The 20,487-nt window shown below is 28.8% G+C and overlaps 1 protein-coding gene across 8 annotated transcripts in view; it reads right to left on the reverse strand.

Moving 5' to 3' along the window:
• Positions 1-20,487, reverse strand: part of Tl (toll like receptor) — a 207,913-nt gene that overhangs the window by 105,951 nt on the left and 81,475 nt on the right. For 5 of the 8 annotated variants that reach the window (XM_088203123.1, XM_088203122.1, XM_088203120.1 and 2 more), the window contains one exon: positions 16,120-16,146. The exons of the other annotated variants lie outside the window; for them this stretch is intronic. The gene's annotated coding sequence lies outside the window, so the exon portion shown is untranslated. The remainder of the gene's footprint in view (positions 1-16,119; positions 16,147-20,487) is intronic. 8 annotated transcript variants of the gene reach the window in all.

Raw genomic sequence — 20,487 nt, forward strand, 5'->3', positions numbered from 1 at the left:
TTCCCGAAGAATCCTTTAACTTATAATTCCTCTTATATAAAGATCGTACGCACTTTTAGATCTGTTTTGTTTCGAATAAGCATTTTTTAATGGGTTGTAATTTTGAATAGAAAATTTATTATATATTTTACTATAATTTAGTTTTGATGACATATATTGGAGGCACCAGGAATTTCGCCATTATTTTCAGATGACTTAGTTTAGGTTAGTCTATATACATATGCGGTAGAAGAAACATTTTTTTGTGATATTTTTTTATAGAACTGATTATTTATATTGTTTTTTCTACATAAAATCTTGTATTTTTTAAAATTAAAAATTGCGCCCTTGCGTAATTGCATGCTGTTTTTTTTCGACGAAAGACTATGGAAGCCATTAACAAAATTTATAGAGGAGTTCTAAAAGTTAATAGACGTCAATCCTAGTTTCGAAGGTTTGAATCGGGTAATCGAGCCTGAAGGATCTTCCTAGAAATGGATGACGGTCGGATTTTGATAAAGACAAATTAAAATCTTCGGTTGATTCTGATCCTCTTCAAACCATCGACGAATTAAGTTAGAAACTCGGAACTTCCTGGTATATGTACAGTTTTATTTAAAAAGGATCCGGAAAGTAAATGAAATGGGTATTTGGATGCCGCAAGAAGGAGTACTAATGCAACAAGAAAAAGCATGACCAGTGAAAAAATCCAAGAGCTGAATTGATTATTCACTATCTTGAATTGATTATTGATATCTACCGTCCGGCGAGATTCTTTTACAGTTTCAGCGGAGTGATTTTATGCAGAAATATTTTCGTTAATGTCTTGGGAGTGGAAATTTAACAGGATTAGAGATTATCTATACACATCGCCAAAGTTTTTGTTAAGGCGATAAGCATACTCGACTTTGTTATGCGGAGCGCGTCACAATTTATCAACGACTCGCTTTCAATGTATGGAATCCCAGAGAAGCACAAACCTTCTTGTTGTTAAATGAAATTTAAAAAAATCTCAGATATCTCTACAGAAAAAAATACGGATCCTAGTATCTGAGTGATTTTTTTTAGGAGCGTTGGGATACAACTTATTGTGTTTTTCGCGTAGCGTCTCCTTAATTAAGCAGTTTATGAAGTTGCTAAGGAACGGTGTCCACAATCTGTCAATATACAATACAACGACTTTCAGTTGCGAGCATGCTAAAGAGAGTCGCGATCGTGACCCTTATTCATATTCGTTGCGGTCTGAACGTCAGCGCTCTAGTACGAGCGATTCAGCTTCTCAATGAGTTTGCCAAACATAAGGATATTTATGGCGATAGCTATGAGAATAAAAATATGTGGGATGGTGCTTGAGAGATTTGTAATAAAAAATAAAAATAAAATAAAATATTGCGTCTTTATTTCTACGCTTTTAAACAAAAAAGCACATCTTTTCATATATATTATGCAATCGAAATTCATACTAATATTTGTGTAAGGTAAGCGCTCTCGAGCTTTAACGTCTCGCTCACAACTGTCAAGAATAAGGGACGCAATCACGACTCTCTAGAGTACTAAATGGCTCACAGCTTAAAATCGCAATGAAATGTTTAAAAAATGCACTAGTATACAAATACGGATATATATAGTACATATGTGAATTCTATACATGCCATAATAGTGCAGGTGCCGACCATTAGTAGCGCCCTGTTCGGCAGAATATTTACGAAAAATTCTCGTGATGACCGCCAGTGAGTTTTGTGCACGAATTTGCATGCGCGCTTAAATTTGCGCGCAAACAGCGGTACGTGTCCGCAATAAAATTTTATCATTTCCCATTGAGCTCTGGCCAGTTGGGACACCGTTTAATGAAAATGGCGGAAAATCGGAAACGGAAAAGCGAACCGACCGCTACAGGGCGGCAGAACCGAACATAAAATCATCGGACAATCCTACATTATGGTCCTGGATGATTTAAAATTCAACGTCCGCAATCCTCCCCAATGCGATTCTCAAACTGCATGAGTTTAAATAAAGATTATTTATATCTAACCAAATTAATTTGTTTGAGAATATATAGTTTTAAAGCTTGTCTAAAAATAAATCTTCTTTGACATTCATACACTATTTTAAATAAAAATAAATCAGCACGACAAATCAGTGTACAATTAGTAAAAACGTGGTAAGTATAAGCTGCAGATTTAATCGCGTCTGAGCGATGAAAAATATAAATAATATTTCTAAATCTAAAATTCTGATCGAACACCCCAAATTTAGTTTTTCTCTATCTCCCAATCTCATGTAATGATATCGAAGGTGATTTAATAGAATTGTGCTAGAGTGTTATGAAAAACGATTTTTTAAAATGCCCTTATTCATTATATAATTATTTATTAAACTGAACAATTATTTTTCAACTGCGATATAATAACTCAACAAGGGGTTGCTTAGTGTTATTCTTTGATATTTTAAATACTCTTTAAAAATATTTTTTAACCCTTTAAACGCCAGCGACTAATTAGTGAGTGAACTTTTCACGCGTCAGTATCTCTTTCGGAAAATAAAAATAAAATACTTGGTTTACTGATACATAAAGCTAATACAAAATACTTAACTAATTAAAAAAATATTTGTAAATAATTAATTTGTTTTATAAAAAAATAATCACAAGTGAGTCGCTGGCGTGTGATATATAAAAAATAACAAAGGTTCATAATTTGTGGATTACCTGTACGTATATTATATTAATTAAAAAATCCCTACTAGTACGTATAGTGTGGTCCCTACTAAGTACGTATAGTGTGATGTAACATGTGCGATTGCTTATCGGCGCCGATATTTACGACGGCTTATATTACGGTCCGAAAGTCGTGTCGAAATGCGTACGGAGGCATTTTTATTGCGTGTTTTGGGTAGAAACGTGATCGAATTTCGATATAAAATCATTTACGGTGTGAAAATAGTGTACGGCGGTCATTAATTATCGAGCGGAATATGCAGTTTACGTGATCGCATGCAGACCGGAACGCTAAACAATGTGTAATCAGCGTCGATTCGGCGGATACGTGGGCCGCATTCGGCCATTTTTATGTTGACGGTTATTAAACGAGGCCATGATGCGCCAGAATATTCCTGGTAACAATTAGTTTTGACTGTCAGATATGGAGAAAAAATAATTGGCATTTTGGCGATCTGTTTTAATATCATATAATTAAAAAAAAATCTATATATAAATATTCATGTTATGATAATGAGGGGAATTTTACTAATTTTAACAATAAAAACAAGTAATAATTCGGTTTTTCTAGCCCTATTTATGAGTATGTACAGGGTGAGTAAAAAATTTTTGCACTTTTTAAATCACTTCTGAGTCATTGGAAATTTAGTCGCAATGGATCACTTCACGGGAGAACAATTGTCATTATCGCAATATAAAATAATATTTATTTTTTACTTTCTGTTGATGAAATTTATATATTTAATAATTGACATTGCTATTTACAAACTATTAAATAGTCACATAATTAAAAAATCTAATTTTCTTAATATTAGATTTTTACAAACCAACATTTTTAAATTAATATTATATAAATAATATTATATTATTTTTTACTAATATTAATTTTAAATAAAATACCCAATGTATGATCATCGCACTTTAAAATTATTATTAGAAAATTAAAATAATTAATCATACATTATTACAGTATATTAATTACAAACTAAACATTTCCATTTAAAACTCAGACATAACTTAGTATCTTAATTAAATATTCTTAAACTTTCTGGGCGTCGAATTCGTCATGATTGGATTTTACTTTATAAAGTACGAAATACTAAATATGATTTTCGGAAACTAATTATTGTAATACCTAATTAATTATTATTTAATTTTTAAGTAGTACAATTAACCATAGCATATAATATGTAAGACTCATTTAGATATAGTAGCTATAGTAATTTGTAATTTTAGATAAGGTTTTACTGTATACATATTTATTGTAAATTATTACTATTTTTTCATCAGACTTTTTATTATAAATACAATATTTGTATTATTGCAATCTTTATTTTATTTGTATTAAAAATACTTTAATTTGACATATGATTAATAAAAATTTATTAAAATTCTAAATCGTATAATCAGCATATTAAAATAAATAAATATACTATATATGGTTTCGTGAGCTATATTCCAAAGTCTTTTTTGATCAATAACTGTAGATTACAAAGAAATTGAATTAAAATTTAAAGCTACGTTAAAAAACCCATTATTTCTGACACGCGATTTCCCGAGAATTCTCGCCTCGGCCAGGATTCTAATTAGTCGAGAAACAGTCAGAATAGTCAAAGGAAAGTGGCAACACGTGCTCGCCATAGGCGTGCGTATGTCCCGTCACATAACATGTCATATCACATTAATAATACACGAGCGTTTCTGTCACGCATACAATTATGTATGCGTTTTGATATGACAGTACGCAATTGCACGATTATTTACCTATTTATTTAATGTGCGATACGACAAAAAACACAGGGCCGCACCCATTGATTTAAAATTCTGCTCAGGTCCCAATTTGAAAAAGACCTTATTAAATAAAGCCGAACAAAGCGTACGTCTTCGCAATGTATCAAGTGGAATAAGCATTATTTCTGATATGTCCAGCGCATTTTTATTACATAAGAATAAATTGGACAATGATAAAGCGGGTTATAACGTTACATAACTTAATGAAGAGAGGATATCATATCAACTTGGGACAAACGAACACACAGAGTGCCTAACATATTGTTTATAAGTAATGCGTAGAAAGATCTTGAATTAAAAGTTAATTTATTATAACGCTTCTTAAGTGTTTTAATGCACCCGATTAAAGATAATCTCTAATTTTTTCTCATTTGATAGAAATAATACTTATTATTTTTGGGCTTCTTAAAATCTCTTCTAGCACAAAAAAATCATATTTAAAGAGTACTACAACTCAATTGATATTATGATAATCAATATCCAGAAAGTAATCAGGAAACCACTCTCTGAATTTAGTGAAATGCCTTATAATTATAAAAAATATTTGTACATTTATTTTCCTCCGATTTTTAAAGTCATTTACTGCTTTATACTTCCTATTCATCCAGAATTACCACTTCCTTCGACTTGGAATAAGCGAGAGTTATGCTAAATTAACTGTGACTAACTACCCTTGAAAAACCTTAGAAATTTCCAGATTTTTAGTTCGACTGTCCGATTTAAAACAGCTAAGGATTAACTTACATCCGAAGAGTTCCTTGATCTTTGATACGACTATATGATTTTTGTTAATTTTAAATAAAATGTGTAAAATATTAAAAACAAACGTAAAGAGATGTTTTTTTATTTGGTATTAATATTTTTTAAATATCGCACTGTAACACAGCAAATAATTAATAACTGAATAGAACGCAAAATTGTTATTAAATAAAAACAATTAATTAAAAGTTTTAGAATATTAATAAAAATCTCAACACAAAATTTAACTCTTGCTCTTTTGCAGATAGATTTATTATTTTGCGATTAGGCGAAAGTCATTTGGTTCGACGAAATAAACTTTAAGAATATTTAAATTAAATTGGTTAATATAAAATATTTATTAAATTTTTTTTTTAAGCAATAATTTTTTAAAAATTTATATTTTTTAAACATTTCATTAAGTTTTCGGGACTTTTAATGTAGTACACGTGCGTCGAAGGGTTGGAGAAGAATATCTTACTGATTGCGTGGTACCCAAAGTCAAATATAGTGGCGGAAGCGTTATGTTCTAGGGTTTCATGGTAGCAAATTTCATGGGTAGAAATCTGTACACTTGCGAGGGTTATATGAATAGTGATATTTATATTTCAATGTTGAAATCCACTTTAATGGATTCCGACTGTAAAATATTTCCATGGAATCATCCGATTTCAGCCAAAAAAACGCTCCATGCTATACTGCGCTAAAAAGCAGGCGTTAGTTTGCGTCTAAGAGCTTGATGCTCTTAGGATGGACTACAGTCTCCAAACCTAAATTCTATAAAGCGTTTATGGGAAAAATTAAAAGGAAAGTTTTCCTAACACAATTGCAAACCCAGAGAGAAAAAATGCAGATGGAATGGCGAAAATTGTCTCCGTCAACCCGCAAATCATTAGTTGCCAGTATGCCAAAAAGGGTTGCAGCTGTAATAATAGCTAAGAGTGGGCCTACTAAATATTAAAAAAAAAATTTTTATAAATACTTTAAACAATCTTAGACGGTTTTTATTTATATTTTCACGAATTTTTAATTTATTTTTTTTAACATTTTATCCTGTTTATATTGAAATTACATAATTTTCCTTAAAAAAATACATTTTGTAAAATTTGTGACCAATGTTTGTGTGCCACCACTGTGAGCAATGATCTGAAACATCGCTTGTTTTGAAGCAAAAAACTATTTTTTTTATATTTTATTTCGGTGAAGTTTAAGCTTCTAAACGTTTTATATTTAGCGATCTTTTTGTTAAAATTTAAACCTACTTAGTAATGGGTGTTTAAGTTTTTAAACTTGTCGCTATTTTTAAAAAATTGACACATTGGATTTTGCTAGTGAACATATACAGGATGCTTAAGAATTCTACACTTTCACCAAAATTCAACTTTAAATCAGTATAAATAAGCTTTCACTATTACAAGTCTTATAAGCGTTTGTATGGTGGGCCGATCGACTCATAACACTAACCTTGTTTCGTAAAAAAAAACTTTTTTTTTTAATTAAAAATTTTTTTAAACGATATCATAAGGATATTCGAAAGCTCTATTCTGTATCAAAAATTTAAGTCTAAATCTTTAAAAATAATTAAATACTAGCGTAACTATATTCCTAGTCGCATAAAAGCTCGTATTTTGACTCTGGTCAATTTACCATAAAACCTCGTTTTAAAAAAAAAAAATTTTTTTTATATTTTTTTTAAATATAAATTAAGCTTCTGAACATTTTTTGCATTATACGTTTTTCAATACGATTTAAATTCACGAAGTTATGACACTTTTAAATAATATGTTTATTACCTTTTATTTTTTTTAGACAGTATACATTAAACGAGAGATACAGTAACAAGCGATATATAAAGCAAATATTTGCAATATCCTGAAAATTTGGTATGGGAATAGGTATGCCATGTATTGAGGTTATGCGTATACTAAGACGCATACGAGATATTCGTATAATTTATAGATTCAACTTTGATTAAATACAGTACTCATACCGCGCACATTGATATGCCCTTCGAATAATTAACACAATTTCCTACATGTCTATCATATTCAATGTCACGAAGAAAGACAATGTGTACGTTTTGCAATGTAATATATGTTGTTCTCTTAGGTGCTGCATATAACAATTTTTTTATATTGAAACGTATGTACATAAGTTATTAATAGCATTTAAAATAAAATATTCCTATTCAATCGATCACAATAAAACTCATTCATACGTCGTGTAGACAATAGGTAAAAATACACGGTCACCCCATTGAAATTCCTACTGCGAGCTGATTGGTAAAAGGTTGCACAGGGTTTTGGATTAGAATAAATCCAATTAAAGCACGATTCTCCACTCGTACATATCCGATTATACGTGGGATTAATGCCGTAGAAGCGCAAGTTGTGGGCCAATATTGTCCCCCGTAATGAAACGACAACAAGAGGTTCAATTAATATTCACGCCGAATGCATCGCCGCCGGTACATAGTATAGTACATACATAGTATGTACAACAAGCAAAGCAGCATTTGCATTGGAACCGTTACTGGTAGACCGCGACGCTGGAGAGTCAATACATTACCGTGATTAGAATGTTACACGGTCAAAGCAAGAGACGCGGGCTTCCGAGAGAGAGGGTGCCGTGTATGTGCGGCCCTGTCAAATTGCCGGGGCGGCAAATTAGCGACAGGCCATACGATTCGCACCGTTTCAACTGTGATATACATATATACAATCAGTAGCAGAAATCTCTTGTATTTTGTATACTAGTATCGAGAAAATTGAAAAAAAAATAACAGAGAGCAGAGGGTTCTATTTAAAAAAACATTATCTCAAAATACGTGAGATGCCACGTCTGCTGAATTTTTTTTATGCATATTTCCCCCTGCATGATGGGTTCGTTAAGTTTGTATTTTGGTCCTCTCATAATATGGTCGAGATATGGAAGCTTTCTTATCTTGATGTTCCGCAGAACTCGTTATTTTTCCATACGTCGGAGGATTTGAATATCCATACAGGAAACTTCCACCATACGTCTATAGATCCACATTTCAAAGGTCTCTACCATTCAAATTAATTCTTCACTTAAGATCTATGTCTCTAATCTGCTTAGCAGAAGAGAAAAAATATAATAACGGTCAATGCGCATTTTTAGCTAAATGCTTTTATGTTACGGTTAGATAAGAATGTCTCATTCTAAGAAACGCACTTTTAGATATTTTTTCTAGACAACAGTCTTAAATCTATTTCGAAAATATTTTTATTATTTATTTTATTAATTTATTTAGCTAAAATAGCTAATTATTGATACACTAAATAACTTTTATTAAAACATACTATAAAACAGGTCGGGCAAACTTTTTTGATAAGGGGCACATTAGGAATTCAAAATGAACGGCGGGCCACAAGTGAAATAGTATTTTTGGATATAGATTATTTATTATCATGAAAAATAAAGTTCGACATAAAAAATCGGCGAAAAACAACAATTAAATGAAATGAATAAAGCTGTTTTACGCCTTTTAAAATATTTTTAATTTTGTAATTGAGAAATTAAAAATATTCATTAGTGATGCTTGATCATAAAGAGTTTTTCTTAAGATTCATGAATAAAAATGTTTGTTTACATTGTATGTATAATAGGTTGATCTAGAAATAACCAACATTTTTCAAGTTAAATCCATAACTGTGTTATAGTAAAACATAATATAAAAAAATATTTTGTGTTTTTTTATTCCATTGAAAAAGCTCACTACATTTTTATTTTTGTTAATTGTCCTAGAAATATTATTACATAAATTCAGACCTCTGTACACAATTCCCCTGGCCGTACTCGTTTTCTTATAACTAACTATGCTTAAATTGTCTCTATTTCTAGTAATAAATCTATCTACATTTTTATTTATCATTAAATACCCATTACATATTGTTTTCTAATTTATATTGAAATACTTAAACATTCATCTTTAATGTTTATTAAACATTCATCCAATTTAATCTATCAATCATACTTCTACAACAAGTCAAATTATTTTTATTTAAAACTACTATTTTTGCCATTTTGCAGCAATGAATTAGTACCGTATTTTTAAGTTATTATGATCTAACGAGAAAAATATCAGCAGGCCTAATTGAGCCAAAAATATCATGAGAATGTCAGTTATTTTTTATAAGACATTAGCACGCAATAAAAAAATAAGAAAATCAATCGACAATACATCAAGTTTTGATGTAGCATATACTATGTGCTAATTTTAATATAAAATAGAGTACAGGTTTTTAATGTAACATAGATATAAAAAGAGCTTTCGACACAGTATGGCATGATGGTTTGATTCATAAACTATACAAATACAAAACCTCTGACTATCTGCTACGCTTAATACGCTCATTCTTTAGAAACAGAAGCTATGTTGTTTCACTAAATAATGAACACTCGATACCGCGTAAAATTCCATTAGGAAAATTTGCTCGGGCCGTTTTTCTTAATTTATATACAATCGATCGCAAAAATAAAAAAATACGCTGATACTAATATTTTAACGAGTGCTTACGGTCTCGAATCAATCGCGAATAATTTTTTTAAAATGTTAAATATATATATATTTTAAAAGGTGGAAAAAAATATTAAATTAAAACAGAAGCAATTATTTTCACAAAACGTAGACAAACTCTGCCATAACCTCTCCAAAATAAACAGGGCAGTAACATAACATGAATAACAAGCGTTTAGTACAATGAGTTACACATGGACTCCAGGCTTAAATTTAATAGACATATTTTAAAAAACTTCGCTCTCAAAGGATTGCCGCCATTGATGCCCTTAGACCGATATTTAATAAAAAAAAATGCGGAATCGATTTGCCTGCCTGGTGTAGAATAATACTATTTTTATAGTTACATATGCTTAAATGCGTCTGATTAATTGTTTATAAATTTAGAAGCCAGTAATACTATACTATTTTAAATTTACAAGTCATTCAAAATAAAGTTACAAAAATAATAAATAATACACTTTTTTTATTATATTAAATTATTAACTAATAATTAAAAAACAATGTCATTTTTATATAAAAATATTTCGCGAAAACACACTAACCCACTAATCTCGTATATCGATGACTTCGATAAAAACAATCTTATATTCAAATACAAACAAACAATGTTAAAGCACATATTGCTTAAAAGACTAAAAACAACATATCAATGGTTCCAGATTTTTAATGAAATGTACTTAAATTATGAATGATTTTTTTTTATATTTTTATTATTATTTTGCTTAAATTGTAAAAGGTTTTTTAGTTTTTTCCTTAAATTATAACTACCAACGTTTTATTTTATATTATTATTTTTTTGTATTAAATTTAAAAAATGAAAATGGTTATAAATCAGTCATGTATATTTCATATGTAATAAGTATTCTTGTAAAATGTAATAAAAACGTAATAAAATAATGATACTGAGATACGTGTGTGTAACGGGTTGATAATGATGTGAATAATATTACTCTTTTCGTTGTTCAAGTGGTCTTTATAGTGAACTATAAATTTTAACTGTACTTTATTTGCGTTAACACAGTTAGTTCGGGAGCTATTTATTTAATCATTATTCATAATTGAGAAAGAGATAACAAGTAAAGGTTTATGCCACTACTATTTTCTCTAAAGCACACGATACGGACAAATTTATAAAAAAATAAAATCATTATTATATTTTTTTATATTTATCAATCAATCAATCGAAGTAATGATATCCGTATCATGATCTTTAGAGCTAGTAAGGGTGTAAACCTAAACTTGCCAATCTCTTTCTCAATTAGGAATAATCATGAAATGGATAGCTCTCGAACTGACTGTGTTAACGCAAATATAGTATAGCGGTACAGGTGAATCGTAATGTAATATAATAAAATTGAAATATAAATCTGCATTTCACTCCCTGAGAATCCGATGGAAATAAATGCGCAGCAGTCTTTTTGCTGTATCAAAAATAATATTTTGCAACATGTTTTAACCATAACATAGGTGTTATTATGATATGAGTATGAGCATAAACTAAGCTTAAAATATGAATATTCATATAAAGCATACGTACCACATAACACGGTCAAACGAAACTGCAATAAAGTTTCCAGTAAAACTCGAACGTTAACATTTCGACTTTAATGCTATGTGAACGAAGAAGTTGTAGACGCAATGTTTTAGAAGTTAAGCTAGTTACGCTTTTAAAATTAAGTACACTTTATAGTACAACTCTCTCTGAACAAAACACTCTAATGATTACCATCATAATATACGATCGAACAATTTGTCACAAATTCATAAATAACGACGTGTAATATATAATTACCTGTCATTAACGTTTGATACAAAAGCGTTATTGTCTAAAATTATCTATTTGTACAGAATATCATGGTTCGAAACGAGACGTAATTGCTTATCAACGCATGTAAAGCAATTACAATATCAAATTTCACGCTTCATCGGTCCGCCCAATTCCCAAATCAACGCACATAATCTTACATACAAGTTAAATTAAACCAAACATAATTAACATTCGGTTTTCTTTGCAAATATAACACGTTTCAGTAATATTTTTAATTCGTTTCCATGTATAACTATTACATATCAAGTCTTGTATTATTATTTTTTTATTTTGAATTGCTTTTTTTTGACAGCGAATTTTTCGATTGTACTGTACACCCCACTTTTATTGCCCTTTCAATGTTGACCATTTAGCTCTGTCGTTCAGGTGAGATGAGGGTTGTACACAGGTAGGTTATGTACGGATCGCCTGTTCGCGGGAGATAACCCGCAACAGCCTATATCGGTTCACAACAGGACCCATAGCTCTCCCCCTCTCCCCCCTCCATACTATAAATGAGCATAATCGATACACAAGATAAACTGTTCGCTTTTACTACCCTCCAAATTGCAAGTAATGCGTAACCATATTTTATGTAAATTGCCATGCCGTAAATTGACCGTGATTGCCGAGATGTTCAATGAAACATAACAAGCAGGACATTATTTATCGATCTTGAAAAGGAATTTGACACAGTTAACTAGTATCATTTGTATTGTTACGAAGCTATCTATCCAACCATAAACAGGTTATAAAAATTGTCGTCACTGTATCGTGTAGTGCTACAGAGTACAATTTTAGATTTTCTTCTTATTTATTATCTATATGCACATAGAAGTTGCATACTTTGTAGATGACACTGTGATGTTAATTTAAAATACTTATTTTAATTATACATATCTTTAATATTGGCTATAGAAAAACTAGGTAAATAAAAATTACAGTTAAAATCTATTGATTGCATTTAATTAAAATTGTGGCGGTTTAGAAAAGATACTTGCGAAAAGATAATTGCGTTCTTTTAAAAAAAATATTGGTAGCGCATAAAAAATATTGCAAAACGTGAAATCTCGCTATTTAAGATACGCTCTTTTATTTGACATTTTTGAGTCATTTGACAAAACAATTTTTGGGAAAAAGAAGTTGAGCAATAAACTAAGGTTTTGCTCTTTGGTTGGTCATGGCCCCAGAAAAAGCCTTCCGTGGGTGGCAATTAGTTAATCCCACACAAAAAATTATATTATGATACTTAAACTATATTTTATACGTTATCTAAAATATGTATAAGAATCTGTAACGGCCACGTTTGAAAGGGTTTTATTCTCAAAACTCGTGTTAATTTACCGTGACCAAAATTATCATCCATCAACAAGAAAACAAGACAATAGCATAAAGGATAGACCATACAAAAAACGACCAGAAAAAATCGCAAGTTTTGTTCTTACAGTAAATAGCCTCCGTCATTGATGCGAAACAGTAAAAAATATAATAAATCATAAAATTCACGGAATTTCCGTTGCAACACAATACGCCCTTGGACAATGCCTATCAAGCGAACGTCGCTTTCTAAAGGCGTATACCTATATCGCTGTTTTATAAAGCGACTGCAGTGATTGGTTGGACGATAAGTCAGAAAGCTTTGTAAATCTGGATACTTAAGATGGAAGTCACTAGCAGGCACTCACACATCCCGCCACCAGCTTTTCCACCACCGCTCGGAGAAAACGCTTCGCCATTTATCGTTTGTCCCATCATAAGTAAATATAATGTAATAAAACTTTAACTAGATTCCACCCTAATTCTCACTGCCTATGAGGTCATTACCTCCTAGGGTTCTCAAACCTTAAAAACCTAATATAAAATTTGATGCGATAAAAAGACTAGCATTAAGAAAGTCCCATGATTATTTAGTAATTATTTTACTTATTTTTTTATAAAGATGATCAGTAAATATTTGAAATGCTCAGTATTAATACCAAAATATCATGTTTATTTATAATACTAGTTTAATGCTACTTTAGTTTTCATCATCACTCATTATTTAATATCATATATATTACATATTTTATAATAATTCTATTTGTACTTAATTTTTTTTCTAATAAAAGCTTTATACCACAATCAAAGATAAAAATAATATGAACTATAAATATAAAATAATACTTATTAATCAAACATAAAATGTTTAATATTTATACTGACCACAAAATATTTTTATAATAAAAAAAGGCACTAGTTTAAAAAAAAAACAATGTATTAGCGATGTAACGAACGAGATCTATCATAACCGACACTGCATTTAATCAAAATTGAATCGACACAAGGAAAGCAGCAGCTTCCACTTTGTTCGTTAGATCTTGGCCACCAAAGCAGTTACTTGAATCTGTGTTTACCATAAATTTGTCAGTAGTATGAGAATATTAGAATAAATTGATGACAAATTGTTTTTATTGATTTTTTTTTATATAAATTCACTATATGTTTTTATTTTGCTGTAAAATGGCGGTTATTAAGAGCCATTATATTAATATACAAAAGCATTATAAATGTGAATTAAGGTCATGAAAACTATTACCGGTGTATTGATAGCTTATCATATCATATTTATATCGTTGTGTTTAATTTGGAATTCAATATTTTTATTAATACTTGTATAATATATGATACTCGCATTAAAAAGCTTAAATTAAAATACGCCATATATACAATAAATAAGGCAAATAGTCTTTTGATAATTATTTAGAAATACTAGGACATTTATAATATAATATTTTAATGAAACAACTAATGGAGGTAATAATCGCTATGTACATATATGAAACTAAAACTGGACATGCAAGGTATTATATTATAGATACTGGCAAAGACACGTTTTTCTGCCATGTATAATATAAAAAGTCACTTTGTATTAGAATATTATATTCACAAAACAAGTATCGATTGGTCAGATATTACGACCTCTATTCAATAACGACATTGTGCCATGATGAAAAGAAGATGAACAAAGAAAATGTCGATCAATCACGTTGTAACGAATACAACGAAAAGCTCTTCTTTCATAGTAAAAAATCTCATTTCCATATTTACTTATACATAAATATGTATACTTTCTATTTTATTTGGCTTTGAAGAACCAATTATTTCTATCCGCCTTATTGAACCTTAAACTTGGAATTGAAATAACGAAAAATTATACGTCTCGAGCAGGCACTGAAAGATGATTTTAATTCCTCGTGTTTTGGAACCAAAGGTTAGATGCGTGATCTCACGCTCTCGGAGGTCAAATCACGAAGAAAGTGTTCATCCATCACGACTTTACTAGACACTAGTGACTCGTCAGCAATTAACACGTGTACTATAAACGTTGAATCGATAGAAAAATAATACCACGTATAAAAGTTGGCCGCCAGTGCGAGTTTAACTTTGTTATCGCAATGAGCAGACACGTAATTGGCTCGTTAAATATGTATTTAAATTACAACTCAATTTATGAAACTTCTTGCATTTAATCGACTCGGAGAAACTTCTACGAAGCGATCGACTCCAGAACGACCTCTGTGCATACAAAATTCTCTCGAAAATTTGTAAATTTAAGATATACACACATACATACGAGTAACTTCAAAGAAGTTCAAATATAAAATTCAGAAAGCGAGAACTAGAATTTGATTACCTCTCGTACATATATATATATATATATATATGGAATAAAATGAAATGATCATATTAAACTTATGTATTTTACATACATATATTGCAGATAGTTTGCTATAAGGTAATTTTGGACTTCAAATTTTATTCAAAGCTATTAAACAGCAAGAAGATTTGCTTTTTCAATAAGCAATACGTCAAACCCTTCATTTATTTGATGAGGTCGATATACTTCGCTAGGTTTATTGGAAAAATATTTTTCATAATAAGTCTATAATATAAACTCGGTCCGAAATTTATGGTGCTTCAATAAGATAGGTGTTACACTTAAAGCCATAAATCATGGTCGAGGTATATTTTAAGTTCACTTATACGATCACGGGCAACGCTTCTCGTCAATAATTCATCCACCCTTACATCCCTGGTTAGTGGACCTTAAAAATATGCCATAAATATAAAGAAAAAGATACACGCATATGTATACGTAAAAAACCAATACATAAAAGTCCGACCTGGTTATATTATATGGCATTCGTTTTTATGCCTCGCCTCGTAAAAATTATTTAATAATATCAATTTTGCAGAACATCGCAAGAATCCACGCGCACTTTTTTGCATTTTACAAGACGCAAGTAAGACATATAATCAAAATAATTCGCTTTGTTCACAGTTGGTCGATTTTCCTATAGCTATATGGAAATTTTCGCATAGGTATCGGCGTATCGCTCTCTGTAATTATTTTTATAGTTATTCGAAACTAATACGATTATTACACATGCGATTGATACCAATCTGTCTTAGTGTATCATTTTTTTTATTAAAATTATTGCTTTATGTTTTAATTTAATATTTTTTTTGTACATGTTAAAAAAATGTATGGGAGTATGTACTCACGTTCGTATCGCTGTCTCTGCGAAAAATCTGTAACGAGCAAAACAAAAATGATTATTTTTATGCTTCACGTCATTTGTTATGTGCGTGGATATACGCATCCCTTTGTGTGTACGTCAAACAAAGGGCGCCGTTTATTTACATAAAGTGAGTTATGATCTTGCCTCGAAATAATGACATGTCATGTGGGAATAATCGCATAAGCATGTACGCGTATTATATAAATTAAGGAAGAGATACAGCCGCGAATCTGTTGGTGATTTTGTTAAATTATATAATAACGATGAGTGTTTTGGGCGTTGCTGTATAGTGCAAATATTGATATGAACGACGCGTTAAACTCGTCGAGATGCTAGTATACATAATATTTATTAAAAATAAAAAATATTAATATTTAATTATTAATGCTGCTGAAAATACTCATTCAGTTTCTGTTCATGTGGACTTTATTGTCAAAAATGTGTTAAATAGTATGTCCTTAATCTATCTAAACATATATTTTTATTTTGTATTTATTTATTATATATTTTGAAAATAGATATCAAATTCTATACATTTAAAAAATCATTTATGATTTTTAAACATAAAATAATATGTTTTAATTAAAATTTATTTTTGTCGATTTTTAAGATATATTATATATAAATTTAAAAAAAAATCCACAGCTGTAAAACTTTAAATATTAAATATGTGTCATTTCTGGAATTTTAATAGTAACATAGTGTTTTATTTTCACTATTTTTTATGGGACTGTATGTTATAAATAACATGAAATTTAAAAATAAATTCAGCAAAATAAAAACAGGGTGTAGAAATATTATATATATTTTTTTAATTTTATTTTTAATTATTCACACGAAATATTAACAAATACTTTACAAACAATTAGACCAATATTGCAATAACGAATAGTTAAAAATCAGACACACATATAAAATAAATATATTATATTATAATAAATAGCAATTTAAAAATATGAAATAAATATCAGAAAATTGATATTGATATTTTTAATACATTTATAATTTTTTTTATACATATTTAAAAAAAATTTAAACCTTACAAAAATAATCTGTTTGGTTTATCTAAATGAATTTAAGTTGAGTAATAAAAGCCAAATTTTCACTAGATCCGTTGGTATTGCTTTCAATGACAATGGAGTTTTTATGATTACTTGCTATTTTTATAGCACATGATTCAGAACTGTGGGAGCAAAGTGGCATTTATGAGTAATTTTCACCTAAAAGTGTAGTTAACCAATTATCATTTGAGGCCATCAATGTGGATCCATTAAAGATTAAAAGTATATAGTGATTTTGTTGCTATGAACTTTTTATTGATGAAAGAAGGAAAGTAATAAATAAAATTCATCGTATTATATATCATATATATATATACATAGGCATTGACTATGATTCTACTAACTATGCGAGCACAAAAGGGCAAAAATTAATTTGAATTCACCCAAAGCGGATTAAAAAGGCAAAAGTTGATGGAAAAAAATAAAACGCGACTCGCGTCGCATGTGGCAATTTTCCCACAATTTTCTTGCGCGCCATTCTAGATTGTGTCTACGATATATCATGTAGTTTTTGACATGTTTTAGATTAGTTTATGGCAGTGGCGAGACGACGGGGTCACTTTCCAGCATCGAATTAAAACCGAGCGTCGGAAATGGAATACTGCTCTGGCGCGATACTTTTCATTTCCGAACGGTCTCTTTCCTCCTTTTTTCCTCCGTCCTGACGAAACAATCCACCGGCAAACTTTATTAGTGTACACATATAGCACTGATGGAATTTAAAAATAAAGAAAACATATATCGAAACACCCAGGGAATGCAAAGCTAGCGGTGGAAAAATTCTGGCTGAACGACGAAACTTGGCCGAATTGCATTTCGCCGCAGTGATATATTGCATTGCGTCGTGTGTTATTGCATACGATCGAAAACGACAGAATAGCACTTGTGTTTTGCCGTATTGACAAGAGTTTCTCAAATGGAGATTTGTAAATTGAATTATATATGAACATAGCTAATATTGATTTTTTAATTTTCATATTAAGGCAATACCAGCTGAGATCTAGACTAAATAAAATTAATAATAAATTATTTAAAACCTAATCAAGGTTCAACATTAACATAAAAATGTTTACCACATTAATAATAAGACAAACTACTTAAAAACATTTTAAGCTGCATATTTATTAATAAGTACAATACACTTTAGAGAAAATTATATTACATAATAAACCAACGCTGAGTTTTACTTTTTTTTTTTTTTTTTAAATAGTAAAAATCACTCATAAGTTTGTTTAATTTTGATTAGTGATTTTATTAAAGGTTAATAGTTTTAATAAAGTTTTAAGCGTTTAGTAGCTATATTGAATAGAGTTATTTAATGGTTATATTTCGTAAAAGTATCGTAAAAGTCATATTTTGACTGCGTGCTTGTGGTTTAATAGAGAAAACTATGCTTTACTATACATAAAATAAAACAGTTCAGTTAAAATCAAATGTAAATATATTTTTACCCATAAACCACACAATTTTTTTAGAAAGCTTAATAAATATGTAATTATTAAGCTATTTTATTTTGAAATTAAAAATTCACCATGATAGCTTTATAGCAATTGTAGCTTTGCTGCTAATTTGTTAAATACTAATAATTTGACGTGGCTTATTAATATAGTATTAGTTTTATTGAAAACTACTAATAATTTTTTAATATAAAATGTATTTTTTATAACATTTTTTAATTGTTTTTATATATAAATTGCTAATTATAGTATTATCTAAAATATATTTTTTTGCTATATTTGTTAAAGTATTGTTTTTTATTGTTGATTTAATATTTGAACATATTAGAAAAAAAGTTTAATTGCATTTTTATGAGAATTTATAAGAGATAAATACACACAGCTATTAAATTAATTTGAAGCTAAGCTTTAGCTAGCTTTTAAAATATTTATAACATAACTAGTTTTGTACTTTTTTTTCAAAATTATATTTTTTTTCGTTGGAATATTTAAAACCAAATGCTTTCATTTTTTACCAATTGTGTTTCATTTTATATTATTAATTTTATAATTTTTAACAGTAAAATGCAATTATACATTTTTTTATTTAAATATTTAAAAAAAATGTTATGCTTATATTTATGTTATTTGATTAAGATATAATGAAGAAGAAAATAAAACGCAAATTCTAACATTTTAAGGAAGAACTAGTTAACATTTAAAAAAAATGATTAATATAAAAAAAGGAAAAGAAGAAACATAGATTAGACAGTATATTTTATTTAATTAAATGTTATTTTTTATGATTATTTAATTAATTTAATCTGTCAAATTAAACACATGTCACTAGCTAATCCCTATTGTTTTATTTTATTTAAACTTGAAAAAGAAGAAAACGTTATTTCTTATAATTTTAAGAAAAAAGAATAATTCTAAACTATCATTATTTTAATATGAAAAAGAAATTAAGAAAAAAATTATAAATATATATACATATTGTTAAATAGAACATATATTTCTGTTTTATAATATAACTATTAAAAAAATACTTTAAAAATTACAATTACAATAAAAAAATATTATATTGAACAGTTTTAATTTTATAAAAAGATTAGACACTATATTTTATTTATACTAGACTAATTACGGCAAAATGATTAACACTATCTGGTTTATCAATTGAACCGCCCAAAGAAGAGATTAAATTTGCAGGTTTAAAAACGGTCAAAAATCTTTTAGTAAAATTTACAGGCGCTAGAATCCAAATATGCTACTGAATTATAAATCATGCTGGCAAAATCAGTTATGCCATGTAATATACAAAGACGGGTTTAAATAAATAATGATATTTTTTGTTAAAATGGGAAACCACAGTGACAGTATATTTTATTTAATAAAATATGTATTTTATAATGATTATTAAATTTATTAATAAACAGTCAAAAAAAACACATTGGTTTAAAACTATTGTTATGCTAATCGGTGTATTTTTTTAATCAAAATTTGATAAAGAAAAAGAGAACATTTTAGTTCTTGCAATTTAAAGAAGAAAATATAATATAATACAATTTTAATTTAATAAAAATATTTTATTTTATAAAAGGTTTCTTTTAATTTATTCAATTACTGTTAAATAGAACCCATTTTACTGATTGATAAACATTAATAATTAATTACAAAATAAAAATAAATAATTCTAATCTCAATACAAAAAAAATAAAAAAATAGATTAGAAAGCACGTGTTTTTATGAAATGTTTTAATACATATGATAGATTTTAATATGATAATAAAATTATTTTACATACTGTTAAATAAAACACATGCCACTGGTTAATAACTAACTGAATGTTTA

Source organism: Plectrocnemia conspersa, unplaced genomic scaffold, assembly GCF_051122295.1.
Source record: "Plectrocnemia conspersa isolate PC_06_02 unplaced genomic scaffold, ASM5112229v1 ptg000014l, whole genome shotgun sequence".
NCBI classification, from domain to species: domain Eukaryota; kingdom Metazoa; phylum Arthropoda; class Insecta; order Trichoptera; family Polycentropodidae; genus Plectrocnemia; species Plectrocnemia conspersa.